General features: G+C 37.2%; 1 protein-coding gene across 5 annotated transcripts in view; it reads right to left on the bottom strand.

Moving 5' to 3' along the window:
• The window catches only part of CTDSPL2 (CTD small phosphatase like 2), a 96,303-nt gene that overhangs the window by 39,658 nt on the left and 42,596 nt on the right, over positions 1-14,049 (bottom strand). The window lies entirely within an intron of this gene.

A 14,049-nucleotide genomic window follows, 5' to 3' on the forward strand; every position in this document is an offset into this window, starting at 1 on the left:
AACATTTAAGCAGTCACCAACTGATGAATAGATAAAAAAGACTACACACACCATACAAAAAAAAATATGAAATCTTGCCATTTCTGATAACACAGATGGATCTTAAGAGCATTATACTGAAAGTCAGACAGAGAAAGACAATTATATATGACCTTACTTAGACGTGGAATTAAAAAACAAAAACTGGAATTCCTGTCATGGCTCAGCAGTAATGAACCTGACTAGTATCCATGAGGACACCAGTTCAATCCCTGGCCTTGCTCAGTGGGTTAAGGATCTGGCATTGCTGTGAGCTGTGGTTTAGGTCGCAAGACGCGGCTCAGATCTAGTGTTGCTGTGGATGTGGTGTAGGCCAGCAGCTACAACTCTGATTCGACACCTAGCCTGGGAACCGCCATATGCCATGGGTGTGGCTCCAAAAAAAAAAAAGAAAGAAAAAAAAAAAAAGACAACAAAAAAACAAAAACAAAACAAACCAAAAAATCCCACCAAATTCATAGATACAGAGGACAGACTGGTGGTTTCAAGAGGCAGGGAGGGCAGGGAGGTGAGGATGGGTGAAATGAGTAATTGGAGTCAAAAGGCACAAAAGTTTATAAAATAAAGAAGTCACAGTGATGTAATTTATAGCATGATGATTATAGTAAATAATACTGTATTGCATACATGAAAGTTGCTATGAGAGTAAATCTTGAAAGTTCTCATCAAGTGACTCAGCAGAAACGAAGCTGACTAGCATCATGAGGACACAGATTCGATCCCTGGCCTTGCTCTGTGGGTTAAGGATCCAGCATTGCTGTAAGCTGTGGTGTAGGTCACAGATGCAGCTTGGATCTGGTGTGGTTATGGCACAGGCCAGCGGCTACAGCTTCAATTCCACCCCTAGCCTGGGAACCTCCATATGCCGTGGGTACAGTCCTAGATGTCGACTAGACTCACTTTGGTGAGTGCTCATTTTGCAATATAAAAAAATACTCTATCATGCTATATACCTGAAACTAGTATAATGTTGTATGTCAATTACACATAGATCTTAAAAAAGGATAAAATATGCCATGATATCCTTTTTCCTCTTTTTTCATATCCAGGAGAAACAAACAGAACTAATAACTAATAGTTGGAGAAAACAGAAAAGAGTTGATAGTGTCATAAGAGTATTTATTAATGCAATTACAATACACAAATACAATTACAGCATCCTAACATTTCAGATCCCTTCCCCAAGTCCATTAAATTTTCATGCTACTGAAATGCTGAATTTCACAACGTGCTCTAAATTTTCAGCAGTTTTCCTTGCTTTTAGAATCACTCAAAAGAACAGGTGTCATTTCCTTGAGAGACCACTACTGGAATCTGCTGGTATATCACATATTACCAAAAATGACATAAAAATAACAGGGCCTGCCACGCACCTAATACCAACCTCAATTCTTTAAATGTACAAATCAACACTAGGGAATCTACTCCTTAACAAAGCTCTCTATATGGGGCAAATCCACATGACCACTTTACACTATTTTTGCAATACAGACTTATGATTTTTTTCCTGGACTAGCAATATGCAGGTACAATATACTCTCTTGTGATGCTGGGGGTCAGTGGCAGTGAGCTACAGCTTCCACTTAGCCACTTGATCATGAAGGTAAACCACTTACAAATATTAAATTACATGAGATACTCAACACTTTATTATGAAATGGGTTTCGTGTTAAATGATTTTGCCAACTGTAGACAATGTATTAAGCATGTATTAAGGTAGGCTAGGCCAAGCTATCATGTCCGGTAAGTTAAGTAGGCACTTTCAACTTACAGTGGGTTTATCAGGACATAACCCTATCATAAGTCAAGAAAAATCTGTATTACTAACTAAAATAGTATACTCCATACAATAGCCTGATTTGTCTCCATTTATATAACCATTTTTCTCATTTGTACAATTCTTCTAGTAATCTACCACATAAGCGATTTACTTACATTGTTGTAATATTGGTCTATATAATATAATCTCTTGCTGTTTTAATGAAAGTGCCTGAAATCTTTTGATAAGAATTAGATTTTCCCACAGAAAATACTACTATGCATTTTCTAAAGGTTGAATATTATTTTATTATTTTTGAAACAAACCTTGGTATTGTAAATGGCCAAAATTATAACTCCCTATATGGATAAAAATAGAAAAAATAGGGAGTTCCCATCGTGGGGCAGTGGTTAGCGAATCCGACTAGGAACCATGAGGGCGCGGGTTCGATCCCTGCCTTTGCTCAGTGGGTTAACGATCCGGCATTGCTGTGAGCTGTGGTGTAGGTCGCAGATGCGGCTCAGATCCTGTGTTGCTGTGGCTCTGGTGTAGGCTGGCAGCTACAGCTCTGATTTGACCCCTAGCCTGGGAACCTCCATATGCCGCAGGAGCAGCCCAAGAAATGGCAAAAAAGACAAAAAAAAAAAAAAAGAAAAAAAAAAGAAAAAAGAAAAGAAAAGAAAAAATATAATACTGCAAATATCATTCAATATAGAATTTTACTTTTACTCAGCAGTTTCTCTAATTTCAGGTAGGTTCATCAAAACAACATCATTATAGCACAAATAATGCTTCAGTGACCCAGAAAATAATTCTTCAAATTTCTGTTTAACATTTCCCCCTGCATCTAAAAATGATGAATAGGAAACTTCATATCCCAAACATTGGATCTCTAGCATAGAAATATAGTTCTTTTTATAAAGCCCTTTAAGAACAGAAATAATGCCAGAAAGCCTTACTACACTAAGCTCCAGCATTTTCTTGAAGAAGTGTCTTGGTACATCTGCTATAACATAAATACATACACACACATCCCTAGAAATCTCATTCTGCAACCCTAAGCGAAGGTGATGGGGAAAAACGAAAAACGAAAAACAAAAAACACATAACCAAGCTTATGGGAAAAAACTGGGTCCAGAAGTACAGTGGGGCAGACTAGCCAATGCTCCTCTAACTCTGTAATCACAGCACTAAGAAAACCAATGTTTGGGACCTCCAGAGAGAACCTGGACACACCAGTCAAGCTGCTAAGAGCAGCTGAAAAGTTATCATAGAGCTTAATAAAATGTATTAAAAATGAGAAGTAGAAACAAAGGTTTATGGGAGCTAAGAAGTGGAGCTTCACGCCAGGAAGAACGCTAAAGTGACACAAATGGAAACGCAAATTGCCATATAAGAAGAGTCCCTGCTAGACCAAGGTGTACCTCCCTGGGATGGAATTCCTGCCATAAGATACTGCTTTTAATTAAAAACTTTATGTGTAACATAAAATTAAACCTCCATTACTCAGGATCCCCTTGTCTAGTTTAGGAAAAATCAGGTATAAACCAAAATCCAACCATGTTATAGTGAAAATATTTCCTTATTTACCAGTAGTGTATAAGCTTACTGATAATGTGGTGTTACCACATACAGTAGAAAAGGCTATTCTGTAGTCAACTAAGAATACATTCAAATACTTTAGCTTACATCTCTAAAGAGAAAGAGGGATCTATTAAGACTAGGGTTAAAGGCCTGCAGTCACTGACAATAAAATCCTATTCTTCAGAATAATGCATTCAAATATCTGATGATGCTCCAATTCTGCAAGACAACTCATCACCAAATCCTAGTCTTTCTTAAATATTTAAGTATATCTTCTTTGGAGAATTGTCTGTTTAGATCTTCTGCCCATTTTTGGATGGGGTTGTTTGTTTTTTTGGAATGGAACTGCAAAAGTTGTTTATAAAGTTTGGAGATTAATCCCTTGTCAATCGTTTCACTTGCAAAGATTTTCTCCCATTCTGTGGGTTGTCTTTTTGTGTAAAGAAGACATACAGATGACCGAGAAACACATGAAAAGATGTTCAGCGTCACTCATTATTAGAGAAAAGGAAATCAAAACCACGATGAGGCACCACCTTACACCAGCCAGAATGGCCATCATCCAAAAGTCTACAAACAATAAATGCTGGACAGGGTGTGCAGAAAAAGGAACCCTAGTACACTGTTGGTGGGATTGTAAATTGGTGCAACCACTGTGGAAAGCAATATGGAGATTCCTCAGAAAACTAAACATAGAACTACCATTTGATCCAGCAATCCCACTCCTGGGCATCTATCCAGAGAAAACCATGACTTGCAAAGACACATGTACTCCAATGTTCATTGCAGCACTATTTACAATAGCCAAGACATGGAAACAACCTAAATGTCCATTGACAGAGGAGTGGATCAAGAAGAGGTGGTCCATACACAATGGAATATTACTCAGCCATCAAAAGAACGAAATACCAGCATTTTTAGCAACATGGATGGACCTAGAAACTATAATGCTAAGTGAAGTCAGCCATACAATGAGACACCAACATCAAATGCTTTCACTGATATGTGGAATCTGAAAAAAGGACAGAATGAACTTCTTTGCAGAACAGATGCTGACTCACAGACATTGAAAAACTTATGGTCTCCGGAGGAGACAGTTTGGGGGGTGGGGGGATGTGCTTGGGCTGTGGGATGGAAATCCTCTGAAATCAGATTGTTATGATCATTATAAAACTACAGATGTGATAAATTCATTTGAGTAATAAAAAAAATGAAAAAAAATTTAAGTATACAATTTAGGGACATATTTAGATACAACATGATTTCTAGAAGAGGAACTAGAAAAAACATTTCTACACTGGAGTTTCCTTTGTGGCGTAGCAGAAACAAATCTGACTAGGAACCATGAGGTTGTGGGTTCAATCCCTGGCCTCACTCCAGTGGGTTAAGGATCTATCATTGTTGTGAGCTGTGGTGTAGGTCTCAGATATGGCTCAGATCCTGTGTTGCTGTGGCTGTGGCATAGGCCAGCAGCTGTAGCTCCAATCTGACCCCTAGCCTAGAAACTTGCTCATGTCCCAAATGTGGCCTGAAAAAGCAAAGCAAAACAAAACAAACAAAAAAAACCCATACCTACATTACCGTACAGGTTATTTTAATAAATTTAAATACAAAGTCTCTGCAATTTGTATTTTTTAAAGTTGACTCTAAGATTGACTTTTAAGGAAAAAATCTTGGGAAGGTGGTGTTCTTAAATCTCTGAATTCCAAAGGAAACAGAACTAAAGAGACAACAAAAACCCAAGGGCAGAATTCCCATTGTGGCTCAGTAGATTGAGAGAACCCAGCCAGTATCCATGAAGATGAGGGTTTCTCAGCACGTTAAAGAATCTGGCATTGAAAAAAAAAAAAAAAAAAAAAAAAAAAAAAAAAAAAAAAAGGAGTTCCCGTCGTGGCGCAGTGGTTAACGAATCCGACTAGGAACCATGAGGTTGCGGGTTCGGTCCCTGCCCTTGCTCAGTGGGTTAACGATCCGGTGTTGCCGTGAGCTGTGGTGTAGGTTGCAGACGAGGCTCGGATCCCGTGTTGCTGTGGCTCTGGCGTAGGCCGGTGGCTACAGCTCCGATTCAACCCCTAGCCTGGGAACCTCCATATGCCGCAGGAGCGGCCCAAGAACCAAGAGATAGCAACAATAACAACAACCAAAAGACAAAAAAAAAAAAAAAGAATCTGGCATTGCCAGAGCTGCAGTACATGGCTTGGATCTGGCATTCCTGTGGCTGTGATGTAGGCTGGCAGCTGCAGCTCGTATTCAACCCCCGGCCTGAGAACTTCCATAAGCCACAGGTACAACCATTTAAAAAACAAAAAGCAAAAAAGACCAAAAACCCAAGGGCAAATTTATAAGAAAATCAGGAAACAAGTTATCTTCCCAAACTCCAAGCAAATGAGGACAAACTAACAACTATAACACTGGTGTAACTGTAAGTACCAGTGCAGAAGAAAGCAAAGGAATGCAAAAAAGTGTGTGACACATCTGAGAACAGAAGTCCAGAAAGCATAGCAGGCCAATTTGATGACAGCAGGTGAAATAGGATAGGAAGTTTCTATCCAATGCAATAGCAAAGGAGTCAATAGTGAGACTGAAAAAGGAGCACTTTAGCTCCTATGAACTCTTGAAATTGACCACCTATGGCTCCCTTCTAGAACATGGCTCCACATGAGGGTATCTGCTGGGAATGGAACCAAAATTTCACTGTAGAAAAGGCACAAGAGAAAATGAAAGAGAAATTTCAGAAGAACATTGGGTAGGGATAGAGAGACAGGAAAACTCAAAAGCAATCGCTGTATTTTTAAAAACTATACGAAAACAACAAAACTAGTTAGTAAAGATACCCTGAACCTTACAATCTTCTAAAAATTTACAAAAATCTCATCTCCTACAAGAAAGAGTACATGTCTATCAACAGACGAATGGATAAAGATGTGGTATACATATGCAATGGAACACTACTCAGCCTTAAAAAGAATGAAATAATGCCATTTGTAGCAACATGGATGGACCTACAGATTATCACACTAAGTGAAGTAAGTCAGACAAAGACATATATATATATTATATGACCTCACTTATATGTGGAGTCTCAAAAAAAATAAATAAATAAAAAGGAACTTACACACAAAAGAGAAACAGACCTGCAGACATAGAAAACAAACTGAAAATTATCAAAGGGGAAAGGAAGGGGAGGGATAAATTAGGAGTTTGGAATTAACATATACATATTACTATATATAAAACAGATAACCAACAAGGACCTAATGTATAGCACAGGAACCTATACTCAATATTTTGTAATAAACTATAATGGAAAAGAATCTGGAAAAGAAAACACACACACATATGTATTAACTGAATAATTTCGCTATATACCTGAAATTAACATGACACTGTAAATCAACTGTACTTCAATATAAAATTTTTTAACAAACAAAAAGAAAGTATAGCTCTCAAATCCCATACAAAATTATTATAGTAAAACACACAAGGAGTAAACTAACATCTCTTCAGATAAAGAAAGCATGTCAGAAAAACTTCATATGCTGCAGATGCAGCCCTAAAAAGCAAAATAAATAAGAGTGAGAGAACAGATAAAAATTATAAACTGTATTTCAAAAAAACCCCAAAAACATTAGGAAAGTGGTATGGAACATACACCAGAGTGAGAAAAACTCATAAATGAAGACACAGAACTAATAATTAGAAATAAAAGAAACCCTTTTTGGCAATAAAAACAAAACTAAAACAAACATTAGGTAAGTAAATAAATTATGCCTTTAAGAGAAATAGAAAATAAAATAAGGGGAAAAAATTTAAGACATCAAATTGGCAAGAAACAGAAATCTTTTTAGTTGTTCACTTTAAGGCATTATGAGACAGAAAAGATTTCCAGCTGATCTGCATGAGAAATACCAAATGAAGTTCTTTAGGCATAAAATAAATACCACCAGGTGGAATCCTAAATCTGAAGAAAAGAATGAACACTACCAAGGCAAATATATGAATAAATACAAAAGATTTTTGCATTCAATACTTCTATTGTGCTCTTACCAGCTGTCTTGAACACTTACACCTCCTACAATCTTTGTAGCTCATTATGATCCAATAAACTCAAGGAATCTCAAAAGTTTATATATATATGGAAACAAAGAGTATTCTTGTTGTTTTGCTTTACAATAATATTAACTTTGATTTTTAAATTTTTATCTAAAATACTCATTTTAGAATTTAGTAATTTATTTTATTCTTTAAATTATTTTTTTCATTGGACCATGCCCGTGGCATGCAGAAATTCCCAGGCCAGGGATCAAGCCACAGCAATTACAACAAGCTATACCAGTACCAATGCTGAATCTTTAACCACTAAGTCACCCAGGAACTCCTAGTAATCTTTTAAATAAAAAGTAAGTTTATAATTTATAATTAAGAACAGGCTATTGGATAGAAAGAGGGAGATCTGGCAATTTGTGATTTTAATCCATTGGTACAAGTGATGAAAAGAAACTGACACAGAATTCTCTGACTCACAAAATGGGGAAAACCACTCCAAAGAAACTGAATGAAACAGTAAATTTACAAATGAAAATATGATAAAAGCTATTTTCCCCTTGGTTGCAAAATTACTGTTTTCTTACTGTGTCTTATGCTATAGAATATATTCAAATAGAATTATGGTGCAAATTCAGTTACACTGTCATGTGAGAACAATCACATCAGTTTTTTTAAAAAAAGAAAATCAATACTTTAAACGTACACATGACCAGATCTTTAAAAGCCAAAAAGTTACAGCTTTTCTTTTCTAAAAAAAAAAAAAAAAAGTTTTATTGAAGGTTGATTTACAATGTTGTGATAATTTCTGCTTAGAACAAAGTGATTCAGTTATACATACACTCTTTTTCAGATTCTTTTCAAACTAAAATTACAAAACCAAGTGAGGTATCTTAAGGAACAAGTTATCATATTGCATTGGTTGAAAAAGTATACATAATATATGAGAGACTTATAAACTCTTGCACAGTATGATGGTGCTGAAAGCCTGCTCAATAACAAGTCAAAGAAACAGGCACTTCCACTTTCTAATGATGAAATAAATCACTGAATTAAACACAACTGTAAATACAGAAAATGAGCTAATACCTGGTCTGTAGAACTATACTTCAGCCTTACTAATACGGCTGGACTTTCCGTTTTAACTGTATTTATCTGACACTAATATCAACAAACCATCAAAGATCTTTACTGTGAATGTATGGAAACAAACACAGACGGTGAACAAATTTTCTTTGCATCTCAGTTTATCCTGGAATAACTTGTGTTGAAATTTGAGATGACTGTGTAAAATCAATGGTTTATAGCTTCTGCCACTTTGGCATAAATCAGGGCATCAACACTAACAGGCGTCAACACCTACCATATTTTTCACTACCATGCACTTGCAAAGGGGAAAAAAGTCAGTTCTACTTGAGAATGTCTTTTATGGGAGTTCCCTGGTGGTCAAGTGGGTAAAGAATCTGGTATTGTCACTGCTATAGCTCAGGTTCAATCTGTGGCCGTGGAAACTTTTGCATGTCACAGATGAAGCAAAAACAAAAACAGAAACAAAAAAAACTTTGATGAAGCAGTGAAATTAATTAAATCTCGACCCTTAAATATGTGTTAACATTCTGTAAGACAAGATGGGAAGTACATATAAGGCACTTCTGCAGTAAACTATACTTTCACAACTGTCTTTGGAAAAGCATGTGAGTGACTAAGTTGTAAAGTCAATTAGAACACTTCTGATGGAAAGCCATTTTTATCTGAAGTAGATTACTTTCTAAAAACTGAACAAAGCAAGCCTGTCACTTCAAGAAAAACTTACTTTTTGTTGCCGACAATAAAAAAAAAATTTGGGTTTTCAAGCAAAAACTGGTATTTTAGAAAACACGGACAAAGCACCATGAGACTGACAGCTTCCCAGTACTTAACGATTGTTCCGTGGAAATCAGTGGGTTTGTTCACAAATGTGATTTTAAAAAAATGAATAATGAAATATCAATGTGCATATATATGTGGGAAATCTACATAATTCAGTGAACCAATATTTTCCAAATAACCAGTGTACAATGTTACAAAATCATATATAGGTAAAAGTGCAAGACAGACCAACAAAAAGACCACTGCAGTACTTTCAAATTCAATCTTGGAACAAGAACTTAAGATACTACACCAGAGTTCCCGTTCTGGCACAGTGGTTAACAAACCCGACTAGCATCCATGTGGACAAGGGTTTGATCCCTGGCCCTGCTCAGTGGGTTAAGGATCTGGCATTGCCGTGAACTGCAGTGGAAGTCGCAGACACAGCTCGGATCCCACGTTGCTGTGGCTGTGGTGTAGCTTGGCAGCTGTAGCTCCAATTAGACCCCTAGCCTGGGAACCTCCATATGCCACAAGTGCAGCCCTCAAAAGGGGTGGGGGTGGGGGGGAAGACACTACACCCATTACACCATTTGTCAAGTTTTGGTATAGTATCTGTAATTATCTAAAAAGGATATTAAAATACTCCTTCCTTTTCTAAATACGTATGAGTATGGCTTTCTTTACATGTTTCAAAAAACTACATTCTACAAAGCCACCATTAAAGAGATTTATAAAACTGTAAATAATGTCATTTCCCACTAATTTTCTTTTTTTAAAAAAATAGTTAAAATGCTATTTATATCAACATGTAATGGGTTTAGAATTGCAATTTTGACATTTTTAAAAATTCCTCAGTTTTAATAACTAATGAGATATATATGACCTACATAAACAAATGTTCTTTAGAGTTTCCAATAACTTCTAAGAAGGTAAAGGATCCAGAGTTCATAGAGAATCACTTGCTCGAGAGGGACTACTAATGAAATCACAAGAGAAAAGTTAAAAAGTCATCCCCACAAATGAGGAAAAATTCTGAACTGGAAAGAGCTGACACATGATAGTCAAAAGGTAGAGAGTTTCTTTGGGTGATTACATAAATGGTCTAAAATTGCTGCAGTAATGGCGGCACAACTCTGTACATGTACTAAAAGCTACTAAATTTATACTTTAAGTTTCTGAGTTTTACGGTATGTGAATTATATCTCAATAAAGCTACCATAAAAAAATAAACATATCTATCATATAATCCAGCAATGCCAATTTCAGTTATATATTCAAAATTAATTTAAATATATGCCCACACATAGATTCAAAACAGAATTAATCATAGCAACTTCACTCATGGTAGCCAAAAGCCATAAATAATCCAAGTGGATAAACAAATTATGTAGTATACTCATACAATAGAATACTACTTGAGGCATGGGGGAGGAAGGGAGGGGATAAATTACAAATACATGCAGTAACACAAATGAATTCAACAACTTTATGTTGAGTGACATAAACAAGTATTCATATGGAATTCCATGTATTCACATGGAGCTCTAGAAAAGATTTATACAATATATAATGATAAAAAGCAGATCAACAATGGTTGTCTAGGGTGATTATGTTTGCAAGATTGTCTGCAAAAATTCTAAGGGTACTTGTTGGTCATAGGTGTATAATTCTATTAAAATTCATGAAAACATATACTTTAAACCAGTGTGTCTTATTATATCCCATAAAATTAATTTTTTAAGTCTCCATATGTCTTGGCTGTGGCCCTAGAAAGATTTAAAAAAAAAAAAGGACTTGAATTATTATTATTATTATTTTTTTTAATGTCTTTTTGCCATTTCTTTGGCCGCTCCCGCAGCATACGGAGGTTCCCAGGCTAGGGGGTCAAATCGGAGCTGTAGCCACCGGCCTACACCAGAGCCACAGCAACGCAGGATCCGAGCCGCGTCTGCAACCTACACCACAGCTCACAGCAACGCCGGATCCTTAAACCACTGAGCAAGGCCAGGGATTGAACCCGCAACCTCATGGTTCTTAGTTGGATTCGTTAACCACTGTGCCACGACGGGAACTCCAGGACTTTAATTATCAAATGAATCTAGAAATTTCACATAGTACCAGGTCAGTACAGCAAAGTATATTTAAATATGTTAGAAACAAACAACTAACTACAAAGTAGAAACTTTAAATGTATTATTAAAATATCTGATCACAAAACATGAAATATGTAAGAATAAGACGCATGAAAGTCATATAAGAACTTTACATTATGGGTAAAAATTTGAGAACACCTATATGAACATAAATATGTACATGATGATCATAAACCAGCAGGCTCAATGTTAAGACATCCATTCTCACTAAATGACCTACATATTTGATACAATCTCTAATATAATTCAAGGCTTTTTAAGAGATAGACAAGCTAATTCTAAAATTTACATGTAAGTATAAAGGATCTAAAATAATAAAACAAACTTGAAAAAGAACTAAGAACATTCATACTATCTCATTTCAAAACTCACTATTAAAGCTGCAGTAGTAAGTACAGTACAGATGTAAAGATATACAGATCAATGTAACAGAAGACATTTCAAAAACAGATTCAAACTTTTTTTCTTTTGCTTTTTAGGGCTGCACCCACGGCATATGGAGGTTCCCAAGCTAGGGGTCCAATTGGAGCTGCAGCTGCTGGCCTACACAACAGCCACAGCAATGTGGACTCCAAGCTGCATCTGAGACCTACACCACAGCTCATGACAAAGCCGGATCCTTAACCCACTGAGCAGAGCCAGGGATCGAACCCGCAACCTCATGGTTCCTAGTTGGATTCTTTTCCACGATGCCATGACTGGAACTCCCCAAATTTAATTGTTTTTTTTTTTTTGCTATTTCTTGGGCCGCTCCCACGGCATATGGAGATTCCCAGGCAAGGGGTCCAATCGGAGCTGTAGCCACCGGCCTACGCCAGAGCCACAGCAACGCAGGATCCGAGCCGCGTCTGCAACCTACACCACAGCTCACGGCAACACCGGATCGTTAACCCACTGAGCAAGGGCAGGGACCGAACCCGCAACCTCATGGTTCCTAGTCGGATTCGTTAACCACTGCGCCACGACGGGAACTCCCCCAAATTTAATTTTTGACTTTCAAGCAAAATACCAATTAATCTAATGTAGAAAGGAAAATCTCTAACAAATGTTTTCTGGCTAGATATTCAGAGAGGGGAAGGGGAAAGAGGCAGAACTTTCCCTTTCATCTCATTCACTCCTCTATATATTTACTATGGTCTCATGAGTTATTTCTTTCATTCTAGAGGTTACAATTTGTACTACTAAAGCTTTAGAATAAGATATTTCTTCAAAGAACACTGATTCTTTTTAGTAGAAGACAGTATTTAGAAACTTAAGATCTGGGTGCGAGGAACACGTAGTTCAGCAGACCAAGCAAGGAAATATAAGAATATACCAGTGTATGCAGGTACATGTGTGGGTACAAAAGGGGGGAAGGGAAGGGTAGGGTGGGAGGAAGAGAATATGAATATGAATAAATAAAACCAATTCTTTTCCTTCATTAAATCCAACCATCAGCATGGGCTTCTAATTTTTCTTCAGTCCATAATAAACAGTAAATTAGCATAGTTGTTAAAGAACACATCTAGAGAGATGTGCTTATTACACAAACAAGTGAGATTTAACTTTGGAAGGAAGATAATTCCCAAATAAAACTATGAAGCTTGATAATACAAAGGTTAAAGAGAATTAAGTTTTCATCTAATCATGTTTTTGTTTTTGTTTTTTTTTTTAAGGGCCCCAACCGTTTCATATGGAAGTTCCTGGGACTAGGGACCAAATCGGAGCTTGTAGCTGCAAGCTTACGACAGAGCAACGCAGGATCCGAGCTGCCTCTGTAACCCACTCTGCAGCTTGCAGCAACACTGGATCCTTAACCCACTAAGTGAGGCCAGGGATCAAACCTGCATCCTCATGAATACTAGTAGGGTTCTTTTTTTTTAGGGCTGCACCTGTGGCATAGGGAAGTTTACAGACTAGGGGTCAAAAAGGAGCCACACCTGACAGCACAGCCACACCAAGACCAGATCCAAGCCACCTCTGCGACCTACACCACAGCTCACAGCAAAGCCGTGTCCATGACCCACTGAGAAAGGCCAGGGATCAAATCTGCATCCTCATGGATATTAGTTGGATTCATTTTCGCTGTGCCACAACGGGAACTCCCACTAGTCAGGTTAACTTGCCACAACAGGAACTCCTAATCATGTTTTTCAAACTAAGGACCAAAACCCATCAGTAGGATCATAAAATCAATTTGAAGTATGAAAATTGCCTTTAAAAAAAGAATAAGAAAAAACAAAAAAGAAAAATCACAGCACATCAAGTCATTAAGGGTGAATTCTGTTTCATATATATGCATGTAGTATATAAGATGTGATGTCTTTCTGTGGATCATAATTAAAAGATCTAAACTGATTTAATATAACAAGAAACTGATGACTCCTAACTATGACAGCATAACACTATTTAAGTATGAACAGAGAAAAAGGAGTTCCCGTAGTGGTGCAGTAGAAACGAATCCGACTAGGAACCATGAGGTTTTGGGTTCGATCCCTGGCTTTGCTCAGTGGGTTAGGTTCCGGCATTGCCCTGAGCTGTGGTGTAGGTTGCAGACAGAGCTCAGATCCTGCATTGCTGTGGCTATGGTGTAGGCCGGCAGCTCGGCAGCTGTAGCTCTGTTTAGACCCCCAACCTGGG

Source organism: Sus scrofa, chromosome 1, assembly GCF_000003025.6.
Source record: "Sus scrofa isolate TJ Tabasco breed Duroc chromosome 1, Sscrofa11.1, whole genome shotgun sequence".
In the NCBI taxonomy this organism is placed as follows: domain Eukaryota; kingdom Metazoa; phylum Chordata; class Mammalia; order Artiodactyla; family Suidae; genus Sus; species Sus scrofa.